Here is a 15,115-nt window from a genome sequence, read left to right as displayed (position 1 = left end):
CTAAAATTATTTTTTAAATGACTGAGGCTTTTAATACAACACCTCGTTTTACAGCAGGACTACACTGACATCTAGCTAACTAGGGTATATGACTGATATATCGCAGTATCATTCTGATCTTTTCTTCTTCATACTAGAAAAATTCAAAAGCACTCAACTAAGACCACTACAGTGAACGCCTTGTGCTATTTTAATTATCTGTTATAAAGGAAAATACTTTTACTCATAAAAAGCATTCTCACAAATGTCCAAGTCTTTATGTGGACAAACTGTTAAGAGTAGTTATGGTTTCCAAGGTGCACACACACACGTCCCACAAGATGTCTTTGCAATTGGCCTTTTAAGTACCATTTACACCTCAAAGGTAGATGTCTTTTACTTTTATATACTTTATAAGGCCTGTTAAAAAGAATTAAAAAAAAAAAAATGGTTTGATTAAATTGACTCCCCTGCCCACTCAACTAAAAACCAAACAAATTAAAGATGCAGGGAGATTTTGCAAAAGCAGTCAGATTAAATTAAAAATGTTGAAATTTAAAAATGCTGTAAGAAAATATGTTTGTATTTATAATAAATATGAATTCAACTTCATTTATTTTCCAAGACAAGCATGGTGTTCTCTTTTTTCCCCCTTGCAACAAAGGTGCCATGTGCAAGAGAAACAGAACTCAAAACTCAAATCTCAGCAGTTGAGCTAAAGCAAAGTAAAAAGTGCTATTTGCAATTTTGAAGTAAGAGCTGCTTCTAAAAAAATACTAAGAAAATTTACATTGCCATCCCTGACTACTTCAGGTCAACAGTGAGCACTACAGTCTATTTTCTAGAACAAGATGAATATCCTAGGCCATGTATCCTACTCTCCTATAGGACATTATCTTCTCTAATATTTTTATAATGTTCAACATAAAATATTAAAAGCATACCGATACGAAATCACAACTGAAATGCCACCTTTCTCTATGGTTTAAAATGCATAATGCCCTTTAAGACGACTACAGTATTGAGGGGTACAAATAGAAAATAAAGACATTAAAGACCTACTGAAGAGCAAGTGAGAAAACCACAAGGCTTTCAGGACATACAGGTTTGTAATAGATAGCCAAAACTCCCTATGCCACCGGATTGTAGAGGATGACAGTCAATATAAGGCATCAGCAGATTGATAATAACTTTTTTTTGGGCTATGCCAAGTGTTCCTTCCAAACATGGGAAAAGAAAGGGAGCATGCTGGCTACGCAGCTCTACAAGCCTCTGATAACGTCTGCGCATGCTCTCATCCTCCTGAAACAGTACATGGCGCTGCTCAAAATCCAAAAAGTTGCCACTAAACGTAACTAAGAACCAATGGCTGCTAGGTAGCTCATGCCAAATAACAAAGGTTACGATACTGGTTTAGCTTTGAGTAGACTTGTGACCACATCACATGAACCACAACTGCCGTCAGTTTCAGCATGAGACCAGGTAGCCTCAATATTATAATAATAGTCAGTGATACAGAATTTATAAAGGAAACACTTTTTATAGTTTATCAGCTTTGCTAGCTGCAAAGACCACACGAATTTCAACCCAGTAATCAGTGTTAGATGCCAATAAGAAAGTCTGTGCATGTTCTATAATACAAGTAGTCTGATTAAAACTTCCCTTCCAACAAAACTTATGCAACATCTTTATTTGTGCAGTACTACTAAGACATCCAATGCCACCAAAGTGCCAAACATCATTATTCCAGATAATCCTGTTTGATGAATCCTGTACTCGTTCCATCAGAGAGCTTAGGAACAGCTACTCGTGTCAGTGAGGCTGTACTAATCTTAATATGAATACAAGGCAACACCTTTTAGCACTCCTTTCCATTACTGTTTGAATGCTGTCTTTTTCACTTGCTTTTCAGAAAGCAAGTGGACAGCCCCGTAGGAACAACCAAGAACATATTTTTCTCATCAAACCACAAAAGCAAATACAGGGGGAGCTCCCACTGACCCACTCCTCACTCCAAGGATACAGGGCTCTCCTCTGACCAACCGACTGCTAAAAGCACAACCTGCCTGACCAAGCCAAGCAACCTCCAGCACGCATTTTCTGCCCAGTGCCCGAGTTCATTTCTCAGACCAGGTTAAGGACAATTCAAATGTGCTGCATTTAAGAGACGTGACAGTTGCAAACCAGCACCTTACACGTCAGGACATTGCCTTCTCCTCTGCTCCCCACCCCCCAGCACCCTGAAGTCTCCCCACAAAGTTTCCAAGATCGCTCTTTACCTACAGACGCCAGCCTCCGCCGGGGCCGGCTCTCGCTCGGCCTTTAGCCCCTCCGACCCCGGGCTGCCGCCCACCGCGGTCCCCTCACGGCGGGCAGCCGGCGCGAAGCCCGAGCGCGGCGGCAGGAACGGCTAAAGCATCTCCCCCGGCCAGCTAACTCCTTCTCCTCGCCTTTGCCACCGCCGGAGTTTCGCAGAGGGCTTCACAACGCGGCGACGAGATAAGTAAGTAAACAAAAAATAAAAAGAGAGGGGGAGGAGAAGAAAGGACAGGTCATTAGCAAAACCGCCACCGTGTTAGCGAGGCGGAGGGCGTCACCCAGCCGCGCTCCTACCGCCTCCGCCCCCTCCCCGTGCCCCCCTCGGCGGCCGGAGCCGCAGCCGGGATACGGGCAGCCTCTGCACCGCGGGGGGTGTGGGGGGGCGCCCCTAAGGCAGTACCGTGCACTACTGCCGGCCCGCTGGCAGGCGGAGAGGCGCGACCGCCCGCGGCCGCTCGGCGCCCATGGGCGCAGCGGGCCGGGCAGGGTCGGGACGGGTCGGGTCGGGTCGGGTAAGCACCGCCGCCTCCCGCCGTCGGGGTCCCGCGGGGCGCCCAGCTCTCGGCACACGCCTCCCAACCCCTTCGCCCACAGCCTCGGCCACGGGGAGCAGGCGCCCGGCGCTGTCAGCCCGGCGGGGCGGGGCGGCGCGGGGGCGGCGGCGGGGGCGGCGGCGGGCAGCGGCACCCGCTCCTGCGCCTGACAGACTGGGCGGCAGGCTGACAGGTACCGGAAGTGAGGTCGCGGCACACACCTCCCGCAATGGCCGCGCGCGATTGGCTGCGAGGGGAGGGACCTGCGCGGGCCGGGCGCAGCGTGGGGGTACGCGCGCTTGTCCCCCCCGCCCCACCCGCCCAGTTCCCCCGCGCGCCCCGGCCGCTTACCGGTGACAGGGGCGGGGGGAGCCCGGGGCGGCGGCGGGAGAGGAGGCGAGGCCGAGGCGCCGGGACGTTGCCGTCAAGGGCGAATAAAGGCCCGCCGGGCGGAGGGGCGGGCCGGCTGCCGGCGGGGCGAAGTCTGCGCTCGCCTCCCCTGGCCCGCCCGCTGCGGCCGGGAGAGGCGGCGCGGGGCGAGCGGCGGCGGCCCGGCCCTGAGGGGAGGCGCGGGGGAGCCGGGCGGGCCGTGGCGTAGCGGCTTCTCCTCCAGCGCGGCCGGCTAGGAAAAGCTTTGTCCTGTTCAGAAACTTACCGCGGGACACGTCTGCAAAGCAAAGCCCGAAATCCTGAATAAAACCCAGCCAGCGCCTGAACAAGGCTTCGTCAAGGGCTTTGGCTTCTGGAGGCGCTTAAATCTTGGGAAGCTGACCACAGCGGTTTTAAGAGGGGGTCAGCTTCCCCCCCACCGATTTCTGCTCTTTGACTGCTTAATCAATACGACATTTCTTGATGATCCTCATGGTCATCACTTGACAAAAAATATCACTAGCTTTTTTGGATAATATAATTGCATTTTTGCTTTCATGTTCTCACTCCATTTGGAGAAAAAAAAAAGCACTTTAATACTGACCTGAGTAGTCAATAACATAGGTGCCAGGAGAAGAAAACATGACTCATTTCAGATGTTGCCAGTGGAAACATAGTTTGGGGGAGTTCAGAAAACAGAAACACAGGCCCAAAAGGGAAGGAAGGAGAGCACTGTCCTGGAGGCATTTAGTTCCATAAATTTCTTAAAAATTCGGGTTAAGCACATGGACCTGGGTACTGGAGCACTCAGTATAGTAACAACAGTAACAGCAGAGGCTGAAAAACCACCAGAAAGCAAGCCTCAATACCAGCCAATAAAAGGCGTAAAATAGAAGCTAACGAAAGCCCTCACATTTATTCAGGGCTTTTTCAGACTATTTCAAGCCGATTCTGGTCACAGCCGGACTTCTGAACCATTAGTGCTGCTCCAAGGTCTGTCCCAAGCTAGGCCAACACCCAAAGCCACAAGAATCAGTTGATTTAGTAAGTTAATTCCCAGTTTTAACACCTACTTATTTCCCCACAGTCTGTGTGTAACAGAGCTCAGCTGATAACAAGGATCAGGGACTATTCCCATAAAAAATGTTATCTGTGCAGGTGAGTTTTTCTTTCCATTTGGTTTTCTTTCTTTCTTTCTTTCTTTATTCCTCTTTTCTCTTCTCTTTTTTCTCTCCCTCCCCCCCCCCCCCCCCAAAATATACACAAACAGAATAGGCTTCTGTGCAGTTACAAACATACATTGGTTTTCTTTGGGTATGTGATCGGCTTTTAAAACTGTTTCCCGTCTTGTTTTGGCAAGGAAGCTGTGGAGAGTGAGGACACTTGCGTTTGAGTTTCCATACTGAACTTTCAGACTGGACTTCGGAGGTCTGTTTGCATGTGTACTTGTGTTGCTGGTCCCGGAGGTGACACTGTACAAGCGCTGCAGTACAATTCTCAAAAGTAAGATCTTGGTATGGTTGCGGGCTTTTGCCTTGGGAATATATAACCTTTTGAGGGATTCACCATATCAGGGCATCGCTGTTGCCAGTGAGAGGCATGCTAGGCTGTCTAGGCTTTATCCTAGCTGTCAAGTTCAGTAGGCTTTTCTGAGGAGCAAATAGATGTTTCATACATCTTGTCCTGGCTCAGTCCCAAAGGCAGTAAAAACACAAAATATTTATTGGAATTTAAAATGAGCTGTGGTCTGTTTCCTGTTTATGAGCTGTGGGCTCCCCATTCCACACTCGCTGTTAACCAAACTCGTAGCAACCCCGTCTACAGCGTGGTCAGCGGACTGCGTTATCCCAGACATGGACAAGAGCGCTCTTAATCCCTGTTTTGGAAGTGTTTGCTTCTAAAGAAGTTGCATACATTTTGTCCATAAAAATGGCTGTTGTTGGAGAAAGCATCTGTAGTGAAGGAGGAGAATGTATCCCACATGTAAAATATTTACCCAAGAGACTGTAATGATTCATTTTGTACCGAAAGTGCTTTTCAAGTGTAGATTACTGACTGGATTGTGTAAATGTGTATCGCAGTTCAAATCTTAATAACATAGTAAATATCATAAACATCCATTAGCTATTTAAATGTGCAAGCTTTTAGAAATCAGAAATTAAATTATTTACCAGGCTTTTAGCTGGAATAAGCTTTAATTAGTGTTATATTCTATTAATATGCAATAACCATATTACTATTGCCTAACAGCTCGACAGTTGTGAAACAAGCAGCCTGACTTGTGCAGTCGTTGATTTTCCATCTTTCCAGTAGCCAGCTGGCTTTGTCAGAGGTCTCCACGGTCATGCGCAGCATTTCTGTCACAAAATGCTTTCATTTGCCAAACAAAAAGGCCTTTCCATTTATTTAAAGGCCAGGTACGGAGTCTCTCGTAACAACGCTGTGGAAGCAGATGAGCAGATCCAAGTCAGCACAGGCTCATTCAGAAGTTTTGGGAAACGGACTATACTAGCAAAAATTGGCAGCGCCTTCTCGCGACCTCCTCCGACTACTGGTAAAACACAGGAAGTGGGCTGACCCCGTGCTCAAATATTTGCTGTGGTTTCTCTTGCTGATCTGATGATAGAGATTTTAACAGACAGTGTGCCTCGTTTTGCTGGGTCATCATGAAAGACTTTCCCGACAAAGTCGATATAATAAGTAAAATAGTGTGTTCCCATTTAGGCATTTATTTGAACGGGAACTGCAGAGACCAAGCATCGTAGCCAGCATTTTATAAGCTGAAGTAGCATACGTATGATTCTGTTTCTCTTTGTGTGACTACTGAAGTTTTACTGAACTAACGTGTGCTAAATGAGAATTATTTTAATATTATTGAATTACTCTTCTTAAAAGAATAGAAGTGGCTGGACCGTCACAAGACAACAAGTTTTATGAACAAAGGTCACTAACAGAAGTATAGAAAACTATTCGTGTGTAATTTAAGACTGTTTGTGTACAATTTTGTGCATGCCCATTTGTGCCTGGTCAAAGTAAGTCGAAGCCAAAAGTCCCATGTGATAATGAACAGGAGATGATTACATCTGATTTATGTAAGTTAATACGCGGGTTACGTGCATACGCAGTATGCAAATGATTGTTAAAAGGGCAGTTCTCTCTCACCAAATCAACCCCCTTAAAAAAAAACAATGACCAAGCAAACTGGTGAAACAGAGGAGACCTGTGAGATGTATCCGTTCTGACCTTGCATTACGAAGCTCTGTCCCAGCATAGCAGTCTTGTTACGGAAACCTCTGTGCTACTTTGCTTTGTTGGTTTTGAGGCTTGGTTGTTTTTAGATGCACGTGTCTCTGCTGGATTAGAACAAAGCTCTAAGACTAAAGGCGATAAATGAAAACATTTTAAGATAAATCATATGAGGCTCATCTGCCTCATTTTAATATGACAGGTTTTGGATGGAACCAGGATGCGAGTTACAGATTTACAAGTCTAATGTTCCACAAAACTACTTAGACATTGGATATTTTTTTTCTTTTAAACCTAAGCTGAGATTTTATTTCCCATCACAATAAGTGATTAAAGCTGTTACTTATATTTAATTTTCGTTACAGATGTTTACCATGCCATCCCATCAATGTAAGGTATGGAGTCAGTCATTCAGATCATTTCTATCCATATTTGAAAGTGTCTTTGCTCATTACTCTTTACTTACTAGTGAAATAATTCATTATTTGTCAGAGCGTCAAGATCAAACATTCCAGATCTCTGTACGTCTCTTCCTGTGTTGAAAAGACTAAGAACAGTTGCATGTAAGATGATGGTGCCTTAAACTTTTCAATTAACCCTTCTTAACCCAAAATGTTTAGAATTTCTCTAATAACTGATAACCTTTTTATGCTGGTGCTGTCATCGTCGGTATGGATAGCTATATTATTGGCACCAATGCTGAGAATTGTCGAATTAACATTTTTTTAATGTGACAGTTCTCTCCCCGCCCATTATTAATGTCAATCTGTTTCACTTCTCCATTTTAGTAAAAAAAATCGTCTTTAAAGAAAAACTATTAGCAGTGGGCAAGCACCTTTCTTACAGTAACGCAGGATGCACACATTAAGGGTGAACTGAGAGAGAGGGGGAAAACAGTACCCCCCCAAGCTTTTTCTGAGGGGAAGCCCACACTCGAGCCTTACACAGGATGTGAAGGAACCATAGGGGAAACGAGCGACTTGAAAACAGTTTCTGGGAATAAGCAATTACTCTTAAAACTCCACTGTGCTGTTCTTCTCCAAATGCCCCCTACCTTCTCATCTGAATAGATTCTTTCTCCACTGTAAGATTCCTTTTCTATACATTTCTTTCTGTAGTGGACACTGTATTACCAGATTCAGCAGGATTTAGCAGATTTATTTATGGTTTTATTGTCTCTGAGAACTGCTAAAAAATCAGTTAGACTTAGTATAATAAAATTACACAATTTTAGAAAACAAATCACTGCTCGGTATCTTGAAGCAGGGATAAGTTTTGTTATTCTGTTATGGCTTTTTTTGCTCCTTCCTTCAATGCACATGGTACTTGCCATGATGTGTCACTGAAGGGGTAAGAGTTTCCTCCCATATTTAAGGTTTTTTCCTATTATCCTTGGAAATAGATGTACTCTTAATTTCATTCATTCTTAATTTAATTGCTTAATGCATTTTAATTTATTGATCCCTCTATTTTTATTGAAATACTATTTCTACTGAAATACTATTTCTACTGAATACTCTTTGAATGTTTCCTATTTCAAAGAAAGAGTTTCTTTTCTTATCCAGGCTTCTCACTACTTTTGCTCTGTTGGCTCAACGAAGCCTTGGTTGCCCCTTTTCCCCCCCAATCTCAGTTTCACATTCGGCGTTTTATCTGTCCACTGAGATTCTCTTCTTGGGTGACATCTTTAAAATCTCTTCCTGTCATCACCACCATAACTGTCATTCATATCTTATTCAGTAGTTGACTATTGCAACATCTTTTCTGGCCTCCATTCTTCCCCCTCTCCTGCTAAAGCTATCTTTTACCGTCCCTCTCAAGTCTCTTTATGTCCACTCTATACCCCTCTCTGACATCTGCTTCCAATTCCCAACCCTTCTTTCCTGTAATACTCTGTGTTCTCCCTACTGTCCTTTAATAATCATGCAGAAAATCTGCCCTTTCCCTGAAGAGCTTGTACATTAGCAGGACATCCTAGAACAAAAAAGCAAGAAAGAATGTACGGTGAAACATGTTTCTTAATACAATTATTAGCAACTTCTGCTTGGTTTTCTTTAAAACATGTCCCCCTATATACTTCTGCAGCATGTATGTACTCCCTTGCATGCCGAGATCAGCTTACGCCGTAACTGGTAAATTCTCCCAGCATACTTCGATCAATACTTACTGATTTTTGTCTGGCTGTAGTTGCAGCCTTAATCTAAGCTTCAGTAGTTTCTGCGCCTTTGCTCATGTTTTATGCAGATTTCAAGAAGGAATTACCATGTAAATGTCAACTTGCCGTGATCTCATCTCTTTGTAAATAATTCAGTCCAAGTGCAGAAATTAAAACTGAGTTGGAACTTATCTTTGTCTCCATACTAAGCATGCACACTTCAGACCAAGTTCTTCATGCACCAAAGGTGTAAGCACGTTTATTTAGCAAGCAGATGCAGCGATTTTAAAAGTTGTGCTATTGCCAGAGCACCCAAGGAGAGAGTCAGTGTCAATCACGTGCACGTATATTTGTTTTGGTGCAAAGTCCGGTGGCTTTTGAAGGTGAGTTTAAAGCTAAGTTGTTTTGTTGGGTTTTTTTACTGAGGCAATAAAAGGGAAAGTACAGGTCGCATGCTCCCTTCAGAGCGGTAGCACGTGGTGAGCAGGTGGGATACGCACCGTGCAGCACTGGTACTTTCTATCCACCCCAGTGCGTTTTCCAGAGCTCACCTAATCACAGTTTTGCAGTTCTCCAAGATCCTTAATGCAAGCAATTTTGTTTCCTCTTTGCTTGTACTACTGCAAATGCAGTTTTAGAAAGCCCCTAAGATTTTTCACACACACACACACACACACACACCCCCGGAGAAAGGGCACGTATTTGTCTCATACTATCAAGTAAAAATTTTGAGTTTGGGTTCTAGGGTGTGTAAATCCGAGACTTACTCAAAGCAATTAGCTGAGTAACTATTCAGCTTAAATTGTTTTCCTGCCGTTTCCAGGCCATGACTAACACTCACTGTGCTACACCCAGTCTTTTCCAGCATTCACAACTGACAGACTGAGCGTGTGCTACAACTGCCTTGTGTGAAGAACAATCACATATTTCATTTCTGGGCTCTTTGCTCAATCATTGCATATCTACAAGTCGGATTTTTAAACAAAAGCAACGCACGTATAGTTGGGCTGATGCTTTGCAGGTACCAGTTTTTCCTTCACACTTTGACTGTCCAGGTTCTTGTTCAAGTATTTCTCACTGTTCTTTGCACTGGTCAGCTTTGCTGTGTGAATAGGAACTGCTCGTAACTAAGTCCTAGATAGATTTTTTTAAAGCAAGACTGTACTTCTAAAATTGTTTAAAGTGTTTGCTAAAATAATTTGCAAACAAGGCATTAAATAACGCAGGATGTAACCAGAAGAGGGAGGTCAGATGGGATTTGAAAACACATGCAGATTTACTGTGTTATAAGACATACCAACAAGCTTGTTACTTGCTAGAAATTGAGGGAAGGCTGATCTCAGGCCAGTAGCAGGAAGGCCACAGTTTTCTGATCCTGTGGCCTCGGGAACATCCCAACACCCAGTTCCACCTTTTTTGTCCTCGTGCAATACAGCACCACTCCTCACTTTTCCCAACCCCAGCTCTTGGCAGTGCTGTGCTGTGAACCAGATCAGGGGACCTGTTCTACTGAAAAATAATAAAAAAGAGCAGCAGGAAATAAAAATGATTTCCTGATCTAGTTCACGGCACGCCCCTGCCGTCCCGGAGAGGTGGCGTGCTGTGATGGAGGAGCGCTGGCTGAATTCTTTCCGTCTGCATTCCCTCTGAAACCAGCCTGGCATCAAACCACAGTCAAGCCTGACCAAAGAAACAGAGAAGGTGACTGTAGCGGGTGATCTGAGGGATAAGGAAAGAGAGTAAAGGGCTTATTTTAGTTAGAAGGCGGCTATAGGGAATCCTGGGAAAGCAGGTGATTTTCAAGAGAATCCTGAGAAGCAAAGCCCAAAGATGTCCGTAGGACTGGAGCGTCCGCAAGCCCCGGTTGTTTGGACATAAGGAACGTAAGCAGCGGCAGGAGCCATAACACTGAAAGCCTTCTGAGCTTGGAGAACTGGGAAGGATGTCATTTCAGCAACTTGAAAGCATCAGCTACTAACATTGTATTTATCCAAACCGTAAAGGACAATTTTAAGTAAGACGACGTTTCGGAGCTGTGTTTAGCTGGAAGATCTGTGTGGGAGAGGGGTGGATACCTTTGGACTTTGTTAATAATTAAGTGGAGAAGTATGTTAAAGCCTATGGAATGGATAGCATGGTGTAAAAATACTGTGACTCACTGAAGCTGGAGTTTAGCAAACAGGCAGAAGTAAACAAAATTGCACATGACAAATCCTTGTGCAGCCGACCTGTCTCTCTTTAGTGAAACCATGCCTGAAATGCTCCATTCGCTTCTGGAAACCTCATGGAAATAATCTGATACTGAACCTGCAAGAAATAAAAATTTTTTGCGTTCAGATCTGGATGCAAATCCAGCACGTTTTCCAAAGCTTTCCTATAATATTTGCAATATTCAGTGTATTTTCCAAACATTTTTTTCTCATAATAATCTCTGAGCTAATGTCTTGCCAGTTAAAAAAAAATACACAAAGAAACCCTCTTTTCTCAGATCATTTCACTCATTCCAAATGCAGTGAGAGCCAGAATAAAAATCTGGATATATGGTTTAAAAAAGGCAACAGCAAGGACTTCTATAAGCAGCAGGCCTTTGAAGTCTGCTTTTCTGTAGTATCACCAGATGTTTTTTTTTTTTAACGGAGTTATTTTAAAGGGCTTCCCCCTTTTTTTAAAAAATTGATGTTAACTTTTGCATGCATTAATATAATTCGCTTCCTTTCTCCCTTTTTACCTCCTGTTCATGTCTTGAGGTACATTTGGCTCTAGAAACTGGCGGATAAAATTCATAATGTCTGAACATAAAGCAGCAAATACTCAAAAGCTGGTCTCCTGCCAGCTGCCTACCTCTCAGGGGTCGCATACACTTCTTGTCTGGGTTCCCTGTTTCGAGAGCTGTAGCTGGAGACCCCAAAGGTTCCCAAGCCACTGGGAAACGCCGACGACAGGACAGGCAAACGCACCAGGTGGTTCACCGATGCTGTTCCAGAAGAAGCTAAGTACAAGAAGCATCATACAAGCGTGTTTAATTAGAGCTGTATCAGAGAGTTTTGCATCCATTTTGAGTCAGGCTACCTGATTCCAGTTTCTTTGATTACCTAATTCATTGTAGCTCCGCAAATATTTGCTAAAGAACACAAAATATTTGCTGTTTATCCTGGGGTTCAGCATTACAAATGTTTGTTTAATGTCCAGACTGGGATTTTCAAACGTATCCAATAGCTCAGTATACCTCCAATTTATTTCTATTTAACCTGGAAAGAAAAAACTCTTGTCTGTATACCTACCTTATATGCCTCATCTTGAAATGTTTACATTCTGGGAGTTTACCTGTTGAAGCTATGTAAAAGATAATGGGCCCTGTTGCTCTCCCGCATGTCAGCAGGTTTGTCATCACACACAAACACAGACACAAAAAGCCTTTAATGCAACGTACACAGAGCGAGCTACCTCTGCCACTGAAAAAATGGGGTGAAGGCAAGGCACTGTTATGTTATTATAGGGTAAATGAGGCTAGATTAACCAAGGGTGTGAGTGTGCTGACATCACCTAATTACTTGGTGGTAGAATTACAAGTGCTGTCTCTCCACTTCAGATTTTACAGTTAGATTAACTATTACATATTACTGTGCTCTAAGACAAGGGCCTTGGTGTAAGTAAAAACAAACTCAAGCCTTTTTTTCGACCCGGTAAAGCTCTAATGACAACACAAAGTGAAAATGCATCTTTTTTCTTATTAAGGGTAATGCCATAGGTTAATTTTAGGACTGGAAACTGAGTCAGGAATAAATCCTCAAACCGAGGTGTCACAGGCTACAGAACTGTAATTTTATGGCGTTTTGGCAGCCGACTAGTCTTCTGGAATAATGTCGATGTAGCCGCTGAGCATTGCTGAAAACAGAAAATCCCATTCCCTCCTCCTACCCCTTCCTTCAGGCACGTTTACCTTCTCTGGGCTTTGGTATTTTTCAAACACCTTAGTGAGTCAAAATTTGAGTCACTAACCTGCCAAAAAGACTGGATGGTTTTCTGTAGATTAGTGAGTGGCGTTGAGTCAGCCAGGAGCCACCGAACACCAGAGCAGGCACAAGGGCGAGGAGGGGACCTCAGAAAAGGGCAGGAGGAAGCGAGATCTTCCCCCCTTGCAGCTGTAAAGTATTGCATCAGTTGAGTTGTTTGTTAAACCACACCTTGGAAGAAGGTGGTAAAGGCCACTCGCTTTGGATATTTAAAAGTAGATCGAGGAGTGGTTGAAATCACTCTTGGGTCGTTTGGTTTCCCACAGCACCGATATTAGTTTTATTCCTCTTTTCTTCCCTTCCCCCCCCCCCCCCCATCTTCAAACCCCTTGACTGGGGCAATGTCCCTCTTAACACGCACCCACTGTCCTTTCCTGTCGTCTTTCTGTCAGTCCTTAAAGCCCTATTGCTTTTGCAAACTTTTTTTTTTTTAATTAGTCAACTCTTCATTGACTGCTATCAACATAATTATACTAGAATTCTTGCTCCTGTTTACCCAAGTATTCAGTTCACTGGGGCAAAATCTGATCATTTCGCTTCATTTTGTAGAGTGCTCTTTGCCTATACATAGCTAAAGATCCTAAGCCAGTTTAACAGCTTTCATTTGCTCTTAGAGAAAAGACAAAGACCCACATCAGTCATTATCCCGCTATCAATCCCATAAACTATATACAGGAAAATATGTATTATTAAAAAAAGGTGAACTATACATTTTAAAAAATCAGAGTGGAATACTGGAATCAAAATGTACTTAATCCAAACCTCATTAATCTCTGATTAAAAATAAAATATTAATACGATGCTCATCTTTTTTTTTTAAACTCTGTAATTCCTAGAAGAGCCCAGTTGGAACAACTAACTTTTGTTCATTATCGTTTCTGTTTCTAGCTCTTACGTTGTTTTTTTCACTCCAGAAACAGAAACTTTACAGCTGGTATATATATTACACTAATGATGTTTTGATTTAGAAATACACCTACAGATGTTAAATTAATCTAGACAGATTTTAGTTACCTTCGAGACCTAGGTACAGTGTTTTCTTCTGGAAGGTATTCACATTTTATTTGTCCCCATCGCTCATGAAAGTCGGGCTGTCTTTGGATAAATTATGGTTGATTTCGTGTTTTCCTCAGATATCCACTCATGTCCATAAATTTGAAAGATGTGTATTTTACTACTGGAGAATGTACTTTGAAATCAGTTTTAGACTTGGTTGCTAATCTGGTAGCCCTGCTTTTCTCTTCTGTAAACAATGTTAAATTGTGTCCAATGGGCCTAAGTCCAGCAAGGCTGTTCATTAAATAGCCTCCAGGTAGAGTTACTCCGTAGTGAAGGGACAAACCCTACATTAAAGAGAAGTTTGATAAGACAAACGTATGAAAATCTATACTAAATGCTCTTGCAATATACATCCGTTTGCAGCTTTCTGAATTTGGATAGATGAACGGGATGCTGTTCCAGCAAGAAACAACAGGCTGTACCCAGAGCAGCCTGTACCTGATACGAGGTTTCTGATAAGCTCCTGGATACCAAAAAGATAATTGAACAAATATGTTTGATACAGTGGTCTACTATTTTATATTGTTTTTCCATTCCTGATCACAAGTCATCACAGGGCTAGTAAAAATTAGGTAATTCAATTCTAAGGCTTTGTTGCTCCAGCAGAATTGAAACTTACTTTTAAAAAATATTCATGTGCCTTAGGAAAAAAAAAAAAAAACAAAAAACCAAACACCTTTATTCGCTGGATTAATCACTTGGAGCAATGTGCTAAATACACCGAGCTGTTCTTTTTGTGGAACGCGAGGATCAAGCCTTCGTTCTTGGCAGCCACCTCCTTCATGCCGTGCATACTGTAACCCACCGTTGTTATTTTTTATTCATCACGGGAGAGCAGAGTGCTTTACAGCAAAGAGCAGCTTATGCTACAGCAGGAGATAACACCCAAGAAGAGCAGGGGAACACAAGGGTCACAATAAAGGTCATGATGAAAGCTTGACGTGGCATGTATATTAACGCCGCTGTGGACTTAGCGTGCTTCATCGATTTTTGTGGGTGGTATTCAGATTGAGGCTCAGGAGTGGGAAGCTGGTATAAAAACAAGGAAAATAATGGACTGCTGAGACGTACCAGATGCAGAGACATCGTGGAGGAAGGAAATGGAGACCTTCAAATTGTACTTGGTTGACAGTGAAGAACTTTGAGTGGAGCCTGCAGGCAGGGCGCCTGTCGACACTTCTGTCCTTTCGTCTCTATTAGTACCTGCCCATCCCATACCCTGTGAGCAGGTTTTCTCTCTTTTTGGGGCGTTCTGTGAGATAAAAATGTCGTGATCATTTTTGCCTTGCCAGATTCACCGGTGTAGAAGAGAGACAAAACCAGAAAGTTATTTTAAAAAATCACAACAAACAGCAAAATTACATTCTTGTCTTCCTCCCATATCATTACCTAAAAGTATCAGTGGTCAACACAGCAAAACTACAGCCTATAAGACAGCTGAT

At 43.1% G+C, this 15,115-nt stretch overlaps 1 protein-coding gene and 2 long non-coding RNA genes across 6 annotated transcripts in view; 1 reads left to right on the top strand and 2 right to left on the bottom strand.

Moving 5' to 3' along the window:
- PPARA (peroxisome proliferator activated receptor alpha) overlaps nucleotides 1–3,320 on the bottom strand; it is a 45,412-nt gene extending 42,092 nt beyond the window's left edge. For 3 of the 4 annotated variants that reach the window (XR_015706268.1, XM_087764355.1, XM_087764357.1), the window contains exons 1-2: nucleotides 2,699–2,956; nucleotides 2,259–2,458 (exon numbers count right to left, since the gene is read on the bottom strand). The gene's annotated coding sequence lies outside the window, so the exon portion shown is untranslated. Of the gene's footprint in view, nucleotides 1–2,258; nucleotides 2,459–2,698; nucleotides 2,957–3,182 lie in introns of those variants that run through there. The other variant, XM_087764356.1, reaches the window with a different exon arrangement.
- Nucleotides 3,321–4,283: 963 nt separating this feature from the next.
- Nucleotides 4,284–5,582, top strand: LOC148054720 (uncharacterized). Its single transcript, XR_015706272.1, has 3 exons — nucleotides 4,284–4,358; nucleotides 4,561–4,703; nucleotides 5,451–5,582. It is a non-coding gene; the product is annotated as an uncharacterized LOC148054720 (long non-coding RNA).
- A 5,248-nt stretch (nucleotides 5,583–10,830) lies between these two features.
- Nucleotides 10,831–15,029, bottom strand: LOC148054719 (uncharacterized). Its single transcript, XR_015706269.1, has 5 exons — nucleotides 14,745–15,029; nucleotides 13,629–13,957; nucleotides 12,601–12,743; nucleotides 11,443–11,590; nucleotides 10,831–10,908 (listed from the first exon to the last, which is right to left on the bottom strand). It is a non-coding gene; the product is annotated as an uncharacterized LOC148054719 (long non-coding RNA).
- Nucleotides 15,030–15,115: the final 86 nt, after the last annotated feature.

The sequence above is a fragment of the Nipponia nippon genome, unplaced genomic scaffold, assembly GCF_047370975.1.
Source record: "Nipponia nippon isolate SJK-2023a ecotype South Korea unplaced genomic scaffold, ASM4737097v1 scaffold_3, whole genome shotgun sequence".
Taxonomy (NCBI): Eukaryota; Metazoa; Chordata; class Aves; order Pelecaniformes; family Threskiornithidae; genus Nipponia; species Nipponia nippon.
The sequence above is the reverse complement of the archived record's forward strand: the minus strand, read 5'-3'. Positions and strand labels throughout refer to the sequence as shown.